We start from the raw sequence: 7,544 nt of genomic DNA on the forward strand, positions 1-7,544 counted from the left end.
TTGAATAGAGTTCAACAGTTTGTACAGTTTTTCTTTGCCATTAGCCCCCAAAAAAGCAAGTTCAACTATATAGTACATTAAATGTGTATCCATATATATTTGAAAAAAGACAGATTTGACTCTGGAAGCAGAACAAACCAAGCAAGGAAGCGAGCAAGCGAGCAAGCGAGCAGCCCACGCTGACATGAAAAAATCTCCTTGGCAGAGGTAAGAGCGAGTGTTTTTTTTTTGCTAGCCAAAATGGAGGATTATTCGATCTTTGTTTTGTTTGCATTTCCGACTGCTCCAATTTTCCAGGGTGCTCATCATCATCATCATCGTCCTCATCCGCTAAAGCGCATTATTGTTAGCAGACAAACTCCGAAAAAGTACTTAACTTCTGCCTCTTTAAAGTTGATTTAACAACACTCCTATTTTTTTAATTGACCTCATATTAAAAATGCTATCGTGCTATATAAATAATCATCTGCAAACTACAAAATCATTTTCCCCATGCTAAATGCTACTAAAAGTTGAAAATACAGTGCAAAAGAATGGAAACATCAAGTTAAGAATGTGCATTTTTTTGTAATTGAACAACTATATTATGTTATATTGATTTTCTATGCATCCCAAATGAATTTGCAAAGTCCCGAAGACATCAATCATATCTTCATTTGTCTTTTTCTTGCACATTTTGCAAACCTGTCCCGCTGAGCGAAAAAACCCAGCATAGCGTTGCACTTTCCCACTGCCCCTGAAGGCATCCCCAAATTGACGGAAGTAGCGAAATATGGAGGCTACCTGGAGTATAAACCTCCCCCTCGTGTCAACCCCTGATCCCCCCTAGTGTCATCCCACATTTTCCCTGACAGCATATCCCTACCCTCATCTCTCCTTGATACAGATATCATTTTTTTTCCAAGATTATCGCGCCGTGCCCCTGGCTTTCCTTCCTGCGGGACATAGATGGCGAGATGATTGACAGGTTGAGCCCATACACACACACACGCACACAGGCACGTACGCGCATGCGCGCTAATCACAGAATCAGCGCTGATTTGATTGCCCTGGCTAGATGGGAAAGAAATAGGGAAAGGAAAAATGACTGGATAGTCAAAATTAATAGTCGTAAGTCGCTTCTTGTTGTTCTGTACGTTTTTAAAGAATTCATAGATCACTTCATGTTGGTTTCATGTCACTTGTCGTTGCTTTTAGGACACTAACGGTCACTTTCTGTTGACTTTTAGACGCTTTGTTTATATTTTGCTTCGTTTCCTGTTGCGATTTCCTGTTTATCAATCACTTTCTGGTGGTTTTGAACCACTTTCTGTGCGTTTTCGGCCTTCCTGGATCACTTCCTGTTGGTTTTAGGACGCTAACTGTCACTTACTGTTGAGTTTTGGTCGCTTTGTTTGCATTTTGGATCATTTCCTGTTGGTTTGAGGGGATTTTGGGGTTACTTCCTGTTTATTAATGCAATTGGAAGTAAAAAAAAATACAACTGAAGTTGAATGTTCATGCAGTCTTCAAAACGATTGGACGCCTATCACCTTCATTGACAGTGATGAAATAATCTTTTCTAAGAAATCAGCGACTTTGCCTCTACCAAGATGGCCGCCCTGAAGCCATTTTGGTAGGAGCGATGACACCTCTTTTGGTGCTTCCGACGTCAACTGAGTTTATCGCTAGAGGATGTCCAATCACATTAGAAGTGTGAAGGTGTCGGCGCCTAAACGTTCGTGCGTTCGCTGCCGTGCCTCCCGTTTCTAATGGATTGGACGCTTATCTCCAGTAATGGCTGTCAATGAGCAAAAACACATTTCAAGCCCGAAACGGCGTTCCCCCGTATCGTCTGGCGCGCTCTTGACATTTGTGGCGGTGCCAACACGTGCCACACGCGCGCTAAAAATAGAGACGGCAGTCACGTTTGTTTTTTTTAATATCCCGTATTAAATATGCATGAGATTAACGAGTGGGCGCCCGCTCGCTGACTGACGCGCTTTGTTTGCCAAGTCGACGTCGCGTCGTCAGGGCGAAGGCGCTCGGTGATCACGCTACGTTTTCAAAAAGCCACTTAAATGTTTGCCATAGACGGGAATAGACGTCCAATTTGTCTGGAGTGTCAAACGACTGGACTTTAGTTATGTTTTTTTTTGCGGCCAGGGTTGGAGTTTTTTTTTTACATTTTTTTTTATAAAACTTTTTGGAACCTATTTTTATTATGATGTGGTTGTAAGGGTTAATATAAAGAAATGGAAACGGTATAAATAATTTTATTTTGTTTTTTGCTGAGCAGTCTAATTTTTGGGTGCATTTAAATTGGAAATATTGCCTCCTATTTTTAATTTAATTTTAATTCGATTTTTAAATATAACTTCAATTGTAATTTTACAATTTATTTTTTAAAAAAATTAAATATTGATTATTCATATTTTTTTAATTAATTCTTAATATAGTTATCCTATTCTTCAATTTGTTATGCTTGATAGTAATTAAAAATATATATATATAAATATTGGATTGGATTGGATAACTTTATTCATCCCGTATTTGGGAAATATATACATATATATATATAGATGTATAGATATATGTATATATATACGTATATATATATAAATATATATATATATATAGATGTATAGATATATGTGTATATATATACGTATATATATATATATATATATATATATATATATATATATATATATATATATTCAGAATTTTAAAAATCAAACAGGACAAAATGAATCTTTATTAGGCAATGTTTTAACGTTAAAATCAAATGGAATATTTAGTTTAATTTTGTTTTTGGGATAATAAAAAAAAGAATAGTAGCTGATTTTTGCAGCAGTCTTTGCTAATACAATTTAAAAACAGAGGCACAGTTTGCAATGTGTTTTTTTAATTAATTATTTTTTTTCATACTGGCAGGTGTGTAAGCGGAGGACGTGCGGAGGAGACATATGTCGTCACCCGGCGCCGCACGGCACACTTGATGAGGTCCATATGGACGCTGGTTGCCGCGCCGTTGCTAACACGCAGGAAATCAGCGGGCTGCCAAATTGTCAAGCTGCTTCAAAGTCACTGGAGGTCCTCGCGTTTGCTAGCTAACCCGCTAGCTCGCTCCTGCCCAAGCCAAGACAAAAATCCGTCATCCAAGAACTAGTAAGTAACCCCCCCAAAAAGCCATTTCAGGAAAAATTGGGATCCTTCAGGTCTGCCTTGGGTCACTTCCTGTACATTTTCACTCACTTCCTTGATTTCTGGAGACAAATCCATCTTCAAAAGTGTCAGAAAAGGGGAGTGGGAGGTTCAAATCCAGGTTGGTCCACCTGTGTGGTGTTTGCATGTTCTCCCCAGGCCTGCATGGGTTTTCTCCGGGTACTCTGGTTTCCTCCCACATTCCGAAGACATGCATGCTAGGCGGATTGGACACTTTAAATTGCCCCTAGCTACGAGTGATTGGTTATTTGGCTTATTATGCCCAATTCAGGGTGTCCCCAAAAGTCAGCTGGGATAGGCTCCAGCACCCCCCGCGACCTTAGTGAGGATAAAGCGGTTGAGAAAATGAGATGAAATGTTGATAAGACATGAATGGGGGAACTTAGAAGGAAAAAACTAGCAGGAAATAATCCAAAATGTACAGGATCGAATCGATTTTGAGTGAATGATTCACATCCCTTAAGGAAATGGTGAAATATGTTTTTAAAAATGCCCCCAGATTTGAGTGCTAAACTCGACAGGTGAAATGACATGTTGAAATGAATGGAGCGTCCGTCCGTCATTGTCAATGGCTGGCGATGAGTTAATAATAAATGACAAGCGGCTATGAGTAAGCGACGAGCCTTGCTTTGCATCTGGAGAATGTGGAACAACATGTGGGAAGGAAAGCCAGGGAAGGTGGTGTGTGTAGAAGTGTGTGTGGAAGTATGTGTGTATATATGTATGTGTGTGTGTGTGTGTGTGGATGGCGGGCGGGGGGATGTATCGGGAAGGGGGGGGTCTCTATGAGAGCGGCAGCGATCAAAGCGAAACGTGCACGGGAAACACCTCTATTTATAGCAGCGTCTTTCTTGGGGCCGTGCGCTCAATGATTGTGGGTGGAAAGCAAAGCAAAGCAAAGCAAAGCAAGTCAAGGAAAGGAAAAGAAAAAGAAAGAAATGCCAGCAAAGCCGGAAACAATCACGTGCAGCGACCATTCCTACCTTTTAGCCTTGCGATTCAAAAATAGGAAGGTTGGCACCATCGTAGATGGAAAATGCCCAAAATCTGCTCCCACCAACAATCCATATATAAGTATATTTTTAAAAAGGTGTCACTCTAAAATAAATATATAAAAGAGCAAAGGAAAAAAAATGTTTGCTAGCAAAATATTCCACTAGGATGGTGTCGATGTTATGTCTCGCGGCATCGCAGCCAATCTTTCCGGTTTGGGGGGCAATTATTGCTTACATACTGTTGATTTTAGGGGATTTTTCAGGTCAATATTAGGTCATTTTGACATGGTGATGCTCCAAAATCATTTGGAAGTGACTAATAAAAAGGATGTGATCCGGAAATGCCTTAAAACTAGCAGGAAATAATCCAAAATGCCAAAAAAATGTACTAAAAGTGATCCAAAATCAACATAAACTACCTTTAATTCCATCAAAATCAACAGAAGTGACCTGGAAATGCTCTTAAATCAATTGGAAGTGATTTCAAAATTAGACGTATTGGCCGTCATTGCAAAAATTCTCATCTTTTAGCAACATTTACGTTGTTTCAAGATGTTTTGGACATCCGGCGGCGTCATTGGCAGCTAACAAGTTGACAAGAAAGTATTTTTTTTGGGGGTAGGTTTGCTTTCAATGTCTTTTAACATGTTCATACAGTAAGTGGTGGGCAAGTGACAACATGGAGCTAATGGAAAGTCCGTGTCAATGACAGGCCCAAAGCGTTGAAAGTGATGACATTGAACGATCGGGACATTTTTTTATTTTTTTATTTTTTTAATACATGGACATATGTGCGACTGGGTCTTCCCAACTGGGACGCCTGGCTAAAAGCCATCTCTCAGCAAGGCCATTTAGCGCCGCGACCAACCACACGGAAGCTTTTCTAATATCGTGAAAGCTCGGCGGGAGGAGCGCTACGTTCCACTCATCCTTTTACCACAACAAACACTCGTTTTTAAGAGTCGTTTGGGCATCGGGGACTGAGTACTGCTGGAGTAAAATGTGCTAGTCGTTGGTTTTTTCCTTCCTTAGTAGGCTCTTAACAGAAATTTCGGATGATTTAGCTTGACAAGGCGCTCACACTCTTAGCTAGGAGAAAGTTAGCATATAGTTAGCCCAGCATGCACATTTCATACAGCCCCAAAAAGCTAGTTGTTGCTTTTTCCCCTTCCTTAGCAGTAGCTTAACAGATATTTAGCTTGACAAGACCGTCACACTCTTAACTATGAGCAAGTTAGCATATAATTAGCCTAGCATGCATGTTTCATGCAGCTCCAAAAAGCTACTTGTTGTTTTTTTTCTTCCTCAGCAGGAGCTTAACAGAAATTTAGCATGATTTAACTTGCCCAGATGCTCACATTCTGAGCTAGGAACAATTTAGCATATAGTTAGCCTAGCTTGCATGTTTCATACGCCCCAAAAAGCTAGTTTTTTTCTTCCTTAGCAGGATCTTAACAGAAATTTAGCTTGACAAGATGCTCACACTCTTCGTTCGAAGCATGTTAGCATATAATTAGCCTAGCATGCATGTTTCATAGAGCCCCAAAAAGCTAGTTGGTTTTTTTTTCCCTTCCTTAGTAGGCGCTTAACAGAAATTTAGCATGACTTAGCTTGACCAGATGCTCACATTCTTTGCCAGGAACAATTTAGCATATAGTTAGCATAGCTTGCATGTTTCATACAGCCCCAAAAAAGCTAGTTGTTGATGTTTTTTTCTTCTTTAGCAGGAGCTTAACAGAATTGTGGCATTATTTAGCTTGACCAGATGCTCATATTCTTAGCTAGGAACAATTTAGCATATAGTTAGCCCAGTTTGCATGTTTCATACAGCCCCAAAAAGCTGGTTGTTGATTTTTTAGGAGCTTAACAGAGATGTAGCATGATTTAGCTTGACAAGACGCTCACACTCTTAGCTAGGAGCAAGTTAGCATATAATTATCCTAGCGTGCATGTTTCATACAGCCCCCAAAAGCTAGTTTTTTTCTTCTTTAGCAGGAGCTTAACAGAGATGTAGCATGATTTAGCTTGACAAGATGTTCACACTGTTACCTAGGAACAACTCAGCTTATAATTAGCCTAGCATGCATATTTCATACAGCCCCAAAAAGCTGGTTGTTGTTTTTTTCTTCTTTAGCAGGAGATCAACAGATATTTAGCATGATTTAGCTTGACAATATGCTCACACTCTTAGCTAGGAACAATTTAGCCTATAATTAGCCTAGCATGCATGTTTCATACAGCCCCAAAAAGCTAGTTGTTGTTGTTTTTTCTTCTTTAGCAGGAGCTAAACAGAAATTTAGCATGATTTAGCTTATTTAGTTTGACCAGATGCTCACATTCTTAGCTAGGAACAATTTAGCATATAGTTAGCCTAGCTTGCATGTTTCATACAGCCCCAAAAAGCTAATTGTTGATTTTTTTTCTTCTTTAGCAGGAGCTTAACAGAGATGTAGCATGATTTAGCTTGACAAGATGTTCACACTGTTACCCAGGAACAACTCGGCTTATAATTAGCCTAGCATGCATATTTCATACAGCCCCAAAAAGCTGTCTGTTGTTTTTTTTCTTCTTTAGCAGGAGCTCAACAGATATTTAGCATGACAAGACGGTCACACTCTTAGCTAGGAACAATTTAGCATATAATTAGCATAGCTGTATGTTTCATACAGCCACAAAAAGCTAGTTATTTTTTTCTTCCTTAGCTTGATGTTAACAGAAATTTAGCATGTAGCTAATTTTGACAAGACTCTCACACTCTTACCTAAGAAAAATTTAGCATGTAATTAGCCAAGTATGCATGTTTTTCAGGATATGGGAGAAACTTAACACACGAAGGGGATTGGACCCTCAACCTCAGAACTGCGAGGCCAACTTGCTACCCACTTCACTACCGTGCCGCCATGAGGTAATGAATAATTTTGAAATATGAAATGTGTTTGTCTATCATGGTTAGACCCACAAAAAAGCTTCATGAAGCATTGTCTAAAAGTGAAGAAGAGGTCTGCCATAATTGATTTAAGCAGACATTTTAATTATGTAGTGCCCCTCGGAATCATTTAAAAATACAGCCCCAAAAAGCTGTTGAAGTATGTAATTTGGTATAAATGTTTAAGATGAGCCGACCCACCCCAAAAATCCCGACAGTTTGCAAATGAAATGCAGTCCGAGGAGAAGCCAAAAAGCAAATAACTCTGGCACGTTTACACGTTTAACAGTCCAGCTGCCAAATAGCTCCTTTCTCGTCAGCCCGTTGTTGTTGTTTTTTTCCCAGCATGCACTGCACTCTCGCTCACCGGAGGCCGTGGCCCATTGGCGCGTGTGGCTTTAGTGCGCGCGGCAGAT

At 39.8% G+C, this 7,544-nt stretch overlaps 1 long non-coding RNA gene across 2 annotated transcripts; it reads left to right on the top strand.

The window, feature by feature from the left end:
* The first annotated feature begins 678 nt into the window (after nt 1-678).
* LOC144077050 (uncharacterized) lies at nt 679-7,111 on the top strand. 2 transcript variants are annotated; one of them, XR_013300865.1, is made up of 3 exons: nt 679-967; nt 2,917-3,150; nt 7,011-7,111. It is a non-coding gene; the product is annotated as an uncharacterized LOC144077050 (long non-coding RNA). The 2 variants fall into 2 exon arrangements; XR_013300864.1 differs by lacking the exon at nt 679-967 and adding an exon at nt 988-1,110.
* Nucleotides 7,112-7,544: the final 433 nt, after the last annotated feature.

Source organism: Stigmatopora argus, chromosome 7 (assembly GCF_051989625.1).
Source record: "Stigmatopora argus isolate UIUO_Sarg chromosome 7, RoL_Sarg_1.0, whole genome shotgun sequence".
NCBI lineage: Eukaryota > Metazoa > Chordata > Actinopteri > Syngnathiformes > Syngnathidae > Stigmatopora > Stigmatopora argus.